Source organism: Arachis hypogaea, chromosome 13 (assembly GCF_003086295.3).
Source record: "Arachis hypogaea cultivar Tifrunner chromosome 13, arahy.Tifrunner.gnm2.J5K5, whole genome shotgun sequence".
NCBI lineage: Eukaryota > Viridiplantae > Streptophyta > Magnoliopsida > Fabales > Fabaceae > Arachis > Arachis hypogaea.
Genome location: NC_092048.1, coordinates 73,909,693 through 73,923,230, shown reverse-complemented (window position 1 = coordinate 73,923,230; position 13,538 = coordinate 73,909,693). Strand labels below are relative to the sequence as shown.

At 39.1% G+C, this 13,538-nt stretch overlaps 1 non-coding gene across 1 annotated transcript; it reads right to left on the bottom strand.

Annotated features, from left to right (window-relative positions):
• Positions 1–8,259: 8,259 nt before the first annotated feature.
• Positions 8,260–8,367, bottom strand: LOC112739491 (small nucleolar RNA R71). The gene has a single exon (XR_003170427.1). It is a non-coding gene; the product is annotated as a small nucleolar RNA R71 (small nucleolar RNA).
• Positions 8,368–13,538: the final 5,171 nt, after the last annotated feature.

Below are 13,538 nucleotides of genomic sequence, written 5' to 3'. Positions count from 1 at the left end.
CCTTTGCTGAAGCATTAGAGCAAATGCCACTCTATGCCAAGTTCTTGAAGGAGCCCATGACAAGGAAAAAAAACTGGGGAGAGAAGGAAACCATAGTGCTAACAGAGGAATATAGTACCACTATACAAAAGAAGCTTCCCCAAAAGATGAAAGATCCTGGGAGCTTTCAAATCCCCTGCATCATAGGGGATATCAACATTGAGAAAGCATTGTGTGATCTGGGAGCCAGCTTCAACCTTATGTCGTTAGCCATGATGAAAAGAATGAGGATTGAAGAGGCCAAACCAACAAGAATAGCAATTGGCTGATAGAACATTCAAGTTTTCTCATGGGGTAGTGGAAGATTTGTTGGTGAAAGTAGGAGAGTTCATCTTTCCAGCTGATTTTGTTGTGCTGGATATGGAGGAAGAGGCTAACACATCTATCATCCTAGGAAGGCCATTCCTAGCTACTGTCGGAGCTATAATTGATGTTCAAAAAGGGGAATTAGTCTTGAGATTGTATGAAGAGAAGATGATTTTCAATGTCTTCAAAGCCATGAGTTACCCCAAGAAGTCCATAGGTGAATGCATGATGGTGGACACAATGGAAAAGATAGTTCAAGGAGTTTTGGAAGAAGAACAATGTGAGAAAGCCATGGAGCTAGAACAGCAAGCATCAGATGGAGCAATACCACAATAAACCATAGAAGATTCAATCATGTTGAACCACACAGGCAACAAGAAAGTGGAGGCCTCAAAACTAGAGTTGAAAACCTTACCTCTAAGCTTGAAGTATGCTTACTTGGGTGATAACAACACATACCCAATAATCATCAATTCAAGCTTGAGTGAGGGACAAGAAAAGGAACTTATCCATTTGCTGAAGCAACACAAGGATGCTATAGGATGGACACTTGCGGATTTAAAGGGAATCAGTCCTTCAATGTGCATGCACAAAATCCTCCTCGAGGAAGATGCCAAGCCCTCAATGCAGCAACAAAGAAGGCTGAACCCAATAATGAATGAAGTAGTCCAGAAAGAGGTGTTGAAGTTGTGGCAAGCAGGGGTGATTTACCCAATCTCAGACAGCCCTTAGGTAAGCCCAGTGCAAGTAGTCCCCAAGAAAGGAGGGATCACTATTGTGCCAAATGAGAAGAATGAATTGATACCAACAAGAACAGTGATTGGCTGGTGCATGTGCATAGATTATAGGAAGCTTAATGAAGCTACCAGGAAAGATCACTCCCCCTGCCTTTCATGGACCAGATGCTAGAAAGACTTGCGGGACATGAATATTATTGCTTCTTGGACGGTTATTCTGGCTACAACCAAATAGTTTTAGACCCCAAGGACCAGGAAAAGACCTCATTTACTTGTCCCTATGGTGTCTTTGCTTATAGGAAAATGACCTTTGGATTGTGCAATACACCTGCAACATTCCAAAGGTGTATACTCTCCATATTTTTAGACATGATTGAAAGATTTATTGAAATTTTTATGGATGACTTCTCTGTATTTGGTGATTCATATTCTAAATGCTTACACGACTTAGCCTTGGTGCTAAAGAGATGCCAAGAAACTAACCTGGTTTTGAATTGGGAGAAATGCCACTTTATGGTTACAGAGGGGGTGGTTCTTGGCCATAAGATCTCAAAAAGAGGCATAGAGGTGGACAAGGCCAAGGTGGAGGTGATTGAAAAATTACCCCCACCTTGCAATGTCAAAGCAATTAGAAGTTTTCTAGGACATGCTGGTTTTTATAGAAGGTTCATTAGAGATTTTTCAAAGATTGCCAAACCTCTAAGTAACTTGCTTGTCTCTAATGTACCTTTTATCTTTGATAAGAATGCATGCTAGCCTTTGATGAGCTTAAAAACAGACTTTTCTCTGCACCTATCATAGCACCACCTTGCTGGGATTTACCTTTTGAGTTGATGTGAGCATCAGACTTTGCTGTTGGTGTTGTTTTAGGACAAAGGAGAGATAAGCTGGTGCATGTTATTTATTATGCTAGCAAAGTCCTTAATGAGAATCAAAGGAATTACACTACTACAGAGAATGAACTTCTTGCCATAGTCTTTGCATTTGATAAGTGTAGACCATATCTTATTGGTTCTAAAGTCATTGTGTTTACTGACCATGCAGCTCTTAAATACTTGCTTACCAAACAAGAGTCCAAGCCTAGATTGATAAGGTGGATCTTGCTGCTTCAAGAATTCAACATTGAAATCAAAGATAGAAGTGGAGCAGAGAACACGGTGGCTGACCACCTATCAAGAATTCCACAAGAAGAATCTGAAGCACACCAACTTGTAGTGAATGAGAGCTTCCCTGATGAGCAGTTGATGATGGTCCAAGAAGCTCTTTGGTTTGTAGATATAGCTAACTTCAAGGCTATTGGGGAATTACCAACCAACATCAACAAACACATGAGGAGAAAGCTACTCAAAGATGCTAAACACTACCTTTGGGATGAGCCCTATCTATTCAAAAAGGGTGCTGATGGGATCTTGAGAAGGTGCATTTCCTATGAGGAATGACAAGAAGTCCTCTGGCAATATCATGAATTTGCATATGGAGGCCATTTTAGTGGAGAAAGACTGCATCCAAGGTGCTGCAGTGTGGGTTCTTTTGGCCAACAATATTCAAGGATGCAAAGGACTTGGTAACAAGATGCAACGAGTGTCAAAGAGCTGGAAACCTACCCAAGAAGAATGAGATGCCACAGAGGTTCATCATGGAGTTAGAGTTATTTGATGTATGGGGGATTGATTTCATGGGACCATTCCCATCCTCACACTCAAATAATTATATACTGGTAGCTGTGGATTATGTATCAAAGTGGGTGGAGGTAATAGCTACATCAACCAATGATAACATGGTGGTCATTAACTTCTCGAGGAAGAATATATTCAGCAAATATGGAGTTCCAAGAGCTCTTATAAGTGATGAAGGGACTCACTATTGCAATAAGCAACTTGAGACAATCCTCCTTAAATATGGTGTGAAGCACAAAGTGGCAAACCTATACCATCCACAAACCAATGGTAAAGCTGAAATCTCAAACAGAGAGCTCAAGAGAATCTTTAAGAAGACTGTTGGAAACTCAAGAAAAGATTGGTCCAAGAAGCTGGATGATGCATTTTGGGCCTATAGGACAGCTTTCAAGACACCCATTGGCATGTCTCCATACCAATTGGTGTTTGGAAAAGCATGTCACCTACTAGTGGAACTTGAACATAGAGCATTTTGGGCTCTAAAGATGTTGAACTTTGATAGTCAAGCTGCTGGGGAAAGAAGGCTACTACAACTCAATGAGATGGAAGAATTCAGAAATCAAGCTTATGAGAATGCTAAGATTTACAAGAAAAACACAAAGAAATGGCATGATCAAAAGCTAGCAAGAAGAGAGTTTGTAGAAGGCCAAAGAGTGCTACTATACAACTCAAGGCTCAAGTTCTTCCCAGGAAAGCTTAAGTCAAGATGGTCTGGCCCCTTTACAATCCTCAAGGTGTCTCCCTATGGTCATGTAGAGCTTATGGAGGACAAGACACAGAGGACCTTCACTGTCAATAGCCACAAGCTCAAGCACTACTTGGGAGACTTATTGGATAAGCAGAGAGTGAGCTATAACCTCAACTGAGGAGGAAGGAACATCAAGCTAGTAACGTTAAAGAAGCGCTAGTTGGAAGACACCCCAACACTCATATCCTTTCATGCTTTTCTGTTTTCTAAGAGTAGTTATGATTATGAAGTTAGGTAGGTTTCATTTCAGTCTATTAGTTGATAGTTCTTTAGTTTATCTTCTTTTGTTTACTGGAAGTGCAAGGTTGCATAATTACTTAATTGAGGTTGGATGAATGGGCTGAGAAACTAGCTAAACAGCTAAGTTTGGTGTGGCCACTAACCCACTTAATTTAGGCTTACAACTTATTAATTGAATTAACTTTGGAAGTAAGCCCAAAAATTAAGTTTGGTGTAGCCAACACCATAAGAAATTCACACAGCAAGCCCAAACATTGTTTATGTTGAAATCATTTAGTGAATTGGTGGGGGCATAAACAATTACCTTATTACATACGTAAGAATTGGAAGTGAAAAGGTGTGAACAAAATTATTCCAATCATAATGTATATAATAAAGTCCAATGATGAAACCAATTCACCATATGCAATGCATTTAAGTTTGGTGTCCCATGGGACACTCATCAATTGTGTTTTAATTGTATTTAAATTGAGGGAATGTGAAGTGATGAGCAGATAATTTATACGCTTTTTGGCATTATTTTTAGTATGTTTTTAGTAGAATCTAGTTACTTTTAGGGATGTTTTCATTAGTTTTTATGTTAAATTCACATTTCTAGACTTTACTATGAGTTTGCGTATTTTTCTGTGATTTCAGGTATTTTCTGGCTGAAATTGAGGGACTTGAGCAAAAATCAGATTCAGAGGTTAAAGAAGGACTGCTGATGCTGTTGGATTCTGACCTCCCTGCACTCAAAGTGGATTTTCTGGAGCTACAGAACTCAAAATGGCGTGCTTCTAATTGCATTGGAAAGTAGAAATCCAGGGCTTTCCAGCAATATATAATAGTCCATACTTTGCCCAAGTTTAGATGACGCAAACTGGTGTTTAGCGCCAGCTCTCTGCCCAATTCTGGCGTCCAGCGCCAGAAACAAGTTGCAAAGTGGAGTTCAACGCCTAAAATGGCACAAAAGCTGGCGTTCAACTCCAAGAATGACCTCTCCACGTGTAGACTTCAAGCTCAGCCCAAGTACACACCAAGTGGGCCCCAGAAGTGTTTTTATGCATCATTTACTTACTTCTGTAAACCCTAGTAGCCAGTTTATTATAAATAGGACTTTTTACTATTGTATTAGACATCTTTGGATCATCCTGGATTGTATTATTGATCCTGTGATCATGTTTTGGGGGCTGGCCATTCAGCCATGCCTGGACCTTTCACTTATGTATTTTTAACGGTAGAGTTTTTACACTCCATAGATTAAGGTGTGGAGCTCTGCTATTCCTCAAAGATTAATGCAAAGTACTACAGTTTTTCTATTCAATTCATCTTATTTCGCTTCTAAGATATTCATTCGCACTTCAACCTGAATGTGATGAACGTGACAATCATCATCATTCCCCATGAACGCGTGCCTGACAACCACTTCCGTTCTACATTGGATTGAATGAGTATCTCTTAGATCTCTTAATCAGAATTTTCGTGGTATAAGCTAGATTGATGGCGGCATTCATGAGAGTCCGGAAAGTCTAAACCTTGTCTGTGGTATTCCGAGTAGGATTCAATAATTGAATGACTGTGACGAGCTTCAAACCCGCGAGTGCTGGGCGTAGTGACAGACGCAAAAGGAGGGTGAATCCTATTCCAGCATGATCGGGAACCTCAGATGATTAGCCGTGCCGTGACAGGGCATCTTGGACCATTTTCACAAGAGGAGGGGATGTAGCCACTGACAACGGTGATGCCCTTGCATAAAGCCAGCCATGGAAAGGAGTAAGACTGATTGGATGAAGACAGCGGGAAAGCAGAGATTCAGAGGAATGAAAGCATCTCTACACGCTTATCTGAAATTCTCACCAATGAATTGCATAAGTGTTTCTATCCTTAGTTTATTATTTATTTTCGAAAACTCCATAACTATTTTATATCTGCCTGACTGAGATTTACAAGGTGACCATAGCTTGCTTCATACCAACAATCTCCGTGGGATCGACCCTTACTCACGTAAGGTTTATTACTTGGACGACTCAGTGCACTTGCTGGTTAGTTGTATCGAAGTTGTGACAAATTATGAATTGAGATTAGAGCACCAAGTTTTTGGAGCCATTACCAGAGATCACAATTTCGTGCACCAAGTTTTTGGCGCCGTTGCCGGGGATTGTTCGAGTTTGGACAACTGACGGTTCATCTTGTTGCTCAGATTGGGTAACTTTCTTTTCGTTTTCTTTTCAAAAGTTTTCAAAAATTTTTCAAAAAAAAAACTTTCAAAAATTTCTCATCAGTTTTTGAAAAAAAAAAAAAATAAATAAAAATGTTTTCAAAAATATATTTTTCCTCAGAATTTTTAAGAATGAATTTTAGTGTTTCATAAAGCATGTTGAAGCCTGGTTAGCTGTAAAGCCACGACTGTAGGGCATGTTAGGCATGTCATGTCTGAGTTACATACTAAAGCTTGGCTGGCTATTAAGCCATGCCTGACCCTTTGATTGGAGCTTTAGAAGAGTATAAGATTCCTGGAATTCATATTAAAAATTTTGGAATCCTTATTTTTCTTTTTCAAAATGATTTTCAAAAAAAAAAATATAAAAAAATTTAGAAAATCATAAAAATAAAAAATATTTTGTGTTTCTTGTTTGAATCTTGAGTCATGTTATAAGTTTGGTGTCAATTGCATGTGCATCTTGCATTTTTTCGAAAATTCATGCATTCATAGTGTTCTTCATGATCTTCAAGTTGTTCTTGGTAAGTCTTCTTGTTTGATCTTTGCATTTGCATGTTTTGTGTCTTTTCTTGTTTTTCATAAGCATTCCTAAATTCTTTATGTCTAAGCATTAAAGAATTCTAAGTTTGGTGTCTTGCATGTTTTCTTTGCATTAAAAATTTTTCAAAAATGTGTTCTTGATGTTCATCATGATCTTCATAGTGTTCTTGGTGTTCATCTTGACATTCATAGCATTCTTGCATGCATTCATTGTTTTGATCCATAACTTTCATGCATTGCATCATTTTTCTTGTTTTTCTCTCTCATCATAAAAATTCAAAAATAAAAAAAATATCTTTCCCTTTTTCTCTCTTAAAATTTCGAAAATTAGATTTGACTTTTTCAAAAATTTTTAAAAATCTAGTTGTTTTTATGAGTCAAATCAAATTTTCAATTTAAAAAAAAAATCTTATCTTTTTCAAAATCCTTTTCAATAATCAAATCTTTTTTCAATTTCTTTAGTTATTTTCGAAAATTTCAAAAATATTTTTCAAAAATCTTTTTCTTAATTTTATATCATAATTTTCGAAAATAACATCATCAATTAATGTTTTGATTCAAAAATTTCAAGTTTGTTACTTACTTGTTAAGAAAGATTCAAACTTTGAGTTCTAGAATCATATCTTGTAATTTCTTGTGAATCAAGTCATTAATTGTGATTTTAAAATCAAATCCTTTTCAAAACTAATTTCAAATCATATCTTTTCAAAAATATCTTCCTATCTTATTTTTTTCAAAAATTTGATTTCAAAATATCTTCTCTAACTTCTTATCTCCTTATCTTTTCAAAATTGATTTTCAAAATTTGTTTCAACTAACTAACTAACTTTTTGTTTGTTTCTTATCTTTTTCAAAACTACCTAACTAACCTTCTCTCTCTAATTTTCGAAAATATCTTCCCTCTTTTTCAAAAATTCTTTTTAATTAACTAATTATTTTAATTATTGATTTTAATTTTCGAAAATTACTAACCTTTTTCAAAAACTATTTTCGAAAATCACTAACCCTTTTTCAAAATAATTTTCGAAAATTCTTCTCCCTCATCTCCTTCTATTTATTTATTCATCTACTAACATCCCTCATCTCACATCTCTGCTCTCCTCACCCTTGTGTTTCTTTCCTTACATTACATTCTTTGTCCCCCTCATTTCTTCCACTAACTTAAGGACCTCTATACTGTGGTATAAAGGATCCCTATTATTATTATTATTATTATTTCTGTGTCCTCTTCTTTGTCATATGAGCAGGAGCAAGGATAAGAATATTCTTGTTGAAGCAGATCCAGAACCTGAAAGGACTCTGAAGAGGAAACTAAGAGAAGCTAAATTACAACAATCCAGAGATAACCTTTCAGAAATTTTCGAGCAGGAAGAGGAGATGGCAGCCGAAAATAATAATAATGCAAGGAGGATGCTTGGTGACTTTACTGCACCTAATTCCAATTTACATGGAAGAAGCATCTCCATTCCTGCCATTGGAGCAAACAACTTTGAGCTGAAACCTCAGCTAGTTTCTCTGATGCAGCAGAACTGCAAGTTTTATGGACTTCCATCTGAAGATCCTTTTCAGTTCTTAACTGAATTCTTGCAGATATGTGATACTGTTAAGACTAATAGAGTAGATCCTGAAGTCTACAGGCTCATGCTTTTCCCTTTTGCTGTAAGAAACAGAGCTAGAGTGTGGTTGGATTCTCAACCCAGAGATAGCCTGAATTCTTGGGATAAGCTAGTCACGGCTTTCTTAGACAAGTTCTTTCCTCCTCAAAAGCTGAGCAAGCTTAGAGTGGATGTTCAGACCTTCAGACAGAAAGAAGGTGAATCCCTCTATGAAGCTTGGGAAAGATACAAGCAGTTAACCAAAAAGTATCCTTCTGACATGCTTTCAGAATGGACCATCCTGGATATATTCTATGATGGTTTATCTGAGCTATCAAAGATGTCATTGGATACTTCTGCAGGTGGATCCATTCACCTAAAGAAAACGCCTGCAGAAGCTCAGGAACTCATTGACATGGTTGCTAATAACCAGTTCATGTACACTTCTGAGAGGAATCATGTGAGTAATGGGACGCCTATGAAGAAGGGAGTTCTTGAAATTGATACTCTGAATGCCATACTGGCTCAGAATAAAATATTGACTCAGCAAGTCAATATGATTTCTCAAAGTCTGAATAGAATGCAAGCTGCATCCAACAGTACTCAAGAGGCATCTTCTGAAGAAGAACCTTATGATCCTGAGAACCCTGCAATAGCAGAGGTGAATTACTTAGGTGAACCTTATGGAAACACTTATAATCCATCATGGAGAAATCATCCAAATCTCTCATGGAAGGATCAACAAAAGCCTCAACAAGGCTTTAATAATGGTGGAAGAAATAGGTTTATCAATAGCAAGCCTTTTCCATCATCCACTCAGCAACAGACAGAGAATTCTGAGCAGAATCCATCTAGCTTAGCAAATTTAGTCTTTGATCTATCTAAGGCCACTGTGAGTTTCATGAATGAAACAAGGTCTTCCATTAGAAATTTGGAAGCACAAGTGGGCCAGCTGAGTAAAAGGATCACTGAAATCCCTCCTAGTACTCTCCCAAGCAATACAGAAGAGAATCCAAAAGGAGAGTGCAAGGCCATTGAATTAATTACCATGGCCGAACCCACAAGAGAGGAGAAGGACGTGAATCCCAAGGAAGAAGACCTCCTGGGACGTCCAGTGATCAATAAGGAGCTTCCCTCTGAGGAACCAAAGGACTCTGAGGCTCATCTAGAGACCATAGAGATTCCATTGAACCTCCTTATGCCATTCATGAGCTCTGATGAGTATTCCTCTTCTGAAGAGAATGAGGATGTTACTAAAGAGCAAGCTGCCAAGTTCCTTGGTGAAATCATGAAGCTAAATGCCAAATTATTTGGTATTGAAACTTGGGAAGATGAACCTCCCTTGTTCACCAATGAACTAAGTGATCTGGATCAACTGACATTGCCTCAGAAGAGACAGGATGCTGGAAAGTTCATAATACCTTGTACCATAGGCACCATGATCTTTAAGGCTCTGTGTGACCTTGGTTCAGGAATAAACCTCATGCCCCTCTCTGTAATAGAGAAACTGTGAATTTATGGGGTGCAAGCTGCTAAAATCTCATTAGAGATGGCAGACAATTCAAGAAAACAGGCTTATAGACAAGTAGAGGACGTGTTAGTGAAGGTTGAAGGCCTTTACATCCCTATTGATTTCATAGTCCTGGATACTGGAAAGGAAGAGGATGAATCCATCATCCTAGGAAGACCTTTCCTAACCACAGCAAGAGCTATGATTGATGTGGACAGAGGAGAATTGATCCTTCAAATAAATGAGGACAACCTTGTGTTTACAACTCAAGGATCTCTCTCTACATCCATGGAGAGGAAGCATAAAAAGCTTCTCTCAAAGCAGAGTCAACCAAAGCCCCCACAGTCAAACTCTAAGTTTGGTGTTGGGAAGCCACAACCAAACTCTAAGTTTGGTGTCAAATCCCCATATCTAAACTCTAAGTTTGGTGTTGGGAGGTTTCAACAAAGCTCTGCACATCTGTGAGGCTCCATGAGAGCCCACTGTCAAGCTATTGACATTAAAGAAGCGCTTGTTGGGAGGCAACCCAATGCTTATTTATCTAATTTTCATTGTTTTTCATGTTTTATTAGGTTCATGATCATGTGGAGTCACAAAATAAACAAAAAAAATTGAAAACGGAATCAAAAACAGCAGAAGAAAAATCACACCCTGGAGGAAGACCTTACTGGCATTTAAACGCCAGTAAGAAGCATGTTTTGGGCGTTCAACGCCAGAACAGAGCATGGTTCTGGCGCTGAACGCCAGAAATGGGCAGCATCTGGGCGTTTGAACGCCAGAAATGTACCCTGGAGAAGAGCTGGCGCTGAACGCCCAGAACAAGCATGGTTCTGGCGTTCAACGCCAGAAATGGGCTACAAATGGGCGTTCAACGCCCAGAACAAGCACCAATCTGGCGCTGAACGCCCAGAGTTGTGTGCAAGGGCATTTTGTATGCCCAATTTGGTGCAAAGTTGTAAATCCTTGAACACTTCAGGATCTGTGGACCCCACAGGATCACCTCAGGATCTGTGGACCCCACAGGATCCCCACCTACCTCCATTCACTTCTTCTCACCCCTCTTTCACACAATCCCATAAACACTCTTCCCCAAAACCCTTCACCAATCACCTCAATCTCTCTTCCCCATCACCTCTTCACCACTCACATCCATCCACTCTTTCCCATAAACCTACCTCATAAACTCCACCTACCTTCAAAATTCAAAATCAATTTCCCACCCAAACCCACCCTATATGGCCGAAACTTACCCCCCCTCCCTTCCCTATATAAAGCCTTCCATTCTTCCTCATTTTCACACAACACAACCCTCTCTTTCTCTTCTTGGCCGAAACACACCCCCCTCTCTCCATATTTTCTTCTTCTTCTTCCTCTATTCTTTCTTCTCTTGCTCGAGGGCGAGCAAAATTCTAAGTTTGGTGTGGTAAAAGCATAAGCTTTTTGTTTTTTCCATTACCATTGATGGCACCTAAGACCGGAGAATCCTCTAGAAAAGGGAAAGGGAAGACAAAAACTTCCACCTCCGAGTCATGGGAGATGGAAAGATTCATCTCCAAAGCTCATCAAGACCACTTCTATGATGTTATGGCCAAGAAGAAGGTGATCCCTGAGGTCCCTTTCAAACTCAAAAGAAATGAGTATCCGGAGATCCGACATGAAATTCAAAGAAGAGGTTGGGAAGTTCTAACAAACCCCATCCAACAAGTCGGTATCTTAATGGTTCAAGAGTTCTATGCCAATGCATGGATCACTAAGAACCATGATCAAAGTAAGAACCTGAATCCAAAGAATTATATTACAATGGTTCGGGGGAAATACTTAGATTTTAGTCCAGAAAATGTGAGGTTGGCGTTTAACTTGCCCATGATGCAAGGAGATGAACGCCCCTACACTAGAAGGGTCAACTTTAATCAAAGATTGGACCAAGTCCTTATGGACATATGTGTGGAAGGAGCTCAATGGAAGATTGACTCTAAAGGCAAGCTGGTTCAACTAAGAAGACTGGACCTCAAGCCTGTGGCTAGAGGATGGTTGGATTTCATTCAATGCTCAATCATTCCCACTAGCAACCGGTTTGAAGTTACTATAGACCGGGCCATCATGATCCATAGCATCATGATTGGAGAAGAGGTGGAAGTTCATGAGATTATACCTCAAGAACTCTACAAGGTGGCTGACAAGTCCTCCACTATGGCAAGGTTAGCCTTTCCTCACCTCATTTGCCACCTATGCAATTCGGCTGGGATTGACATAGAGGGAGATATCCTCATTGAAGAGGACAAGCCCATCACTAAGAAAAAGATGGAGCAATCAAGAGAGCATAGAGAAGCTCATCATCAAGAAATCCCTGAGATTCCTCAAGGGATGCACTTCCTTCCACAGAACTATTGGGAGCAAATCAACACTTCCCTAGGAGAATTAAGTTCCAACATGGGACAATTAAGGGTGGAACATCAAGAGCACTCCATCATCCTTCATGAAATAAGAGAAGATTAAAAAGCAATAAGGGAGGAGCAACAAAGACAAGGAAGAGACATAGAAGAGCTCAAGGACATCATTGGTTCCTCAAGAAGGAAACGCCACCATCACTAAGGTGGACTCATTCCTTGTTCTTACTTTCTCTGTTTTTCGTTTTCTATGTTAAGTGCTTATTCATGTTTGTGTCTTCATTACATGATCATTAGTAGTTAGTAACTATGTCTTAAAGATATGAATGTCCTATGAATCCATCACCTCTCTTAAATGAAAAAAATGTTTTAATTCAAAAGAACAAGAAGTACATGAGTTTTGAATTTATCCTTGAACTTAGTTTAATTATATTGATGTGGTGACAATGCTTCTTGTTTTCTGAATGTATGCTTGAACAATGCATATATCTTTTGAAGTTGTTGTTTAAGAATGTTAAATATGTTGGCTCTTGAAAGAATGATGACTAGGAGACATGTTATTTGATAATCTGAAAAATCATAAAAATGATTCTTGAAGCAAGAAAAAGCAGCAAAGAACAAAGCTTGCAGAAAAAAAAAGAAGAAAAAAATAGGCGAAAAAAATAGAAAGAAAAAGAAAAAGCAAGCAAAAAAAGCCAAAAGCTCTTAAAACCAAGAGGCAAGAGAAAGACCAAGAGCCTTTCAAACCTCTTTTCTCACCCCAGTGGCACCACCAAGAGCCTCCTTATCAAAGAAGAGAAAGACTAAAGAAGCTACCTCTGGATCCTCAAGGTTCAATGAATACAAGTTCCTTTAATCATTCAACCAAAACCAAGTCTATGGTTGGGTGAGTGAGAGGCAAATTATTTCGGAAGTAGGCTTCCAACTGGGAAGGAATGAGCACCTAGAGATCAACAGAGAGATCAATAACAGAGGGTGAACACTATTGTGCAACCCACCAAGGAAGGTGGTAGAGAGCTTGGTTAGGGAGTTTTACGCCAATGCCGTCCCACAACCGGGGCAACCCTTTGACTATCTAAGCTATGTGAGGGGGAAACCAATTGATTATAGCCCCACTAGCATAGATAGAATGCTAATGGTGAAGCACACTAGTTCTACCCGGAGCTATGAGAGAGGATAAAGCAACAAGATCCTAGCTTTGAAGAGATCCTGAATGAGATTTGTGTACTGAATGTGCAGTAGATCAATGACAAAGATGGAAGACCCAACCAACTGAGGAGAAGGGATTTGAGCCCCCAAGCTAGAGGATGGCTAGATTTTGTAAGAAGGTCTCTCAACCCCACATCCAACACTTCAAAGGTGACTTTGGAAAGGGTTGTGCTCATATATAGCATAATGAGGGGAGAAAATGTTAATGTTAGGGATATGATAGCCAACAACATACATAGGGTGCTAAAAGCACCAAGGATAGCACAAAATTGGCATTCCTCATCATCATTCAAAGGCCGTGTGATGAGACTGGGGTGGAAAAGATCATTGATGAAGTCCTGGTGGATCAAG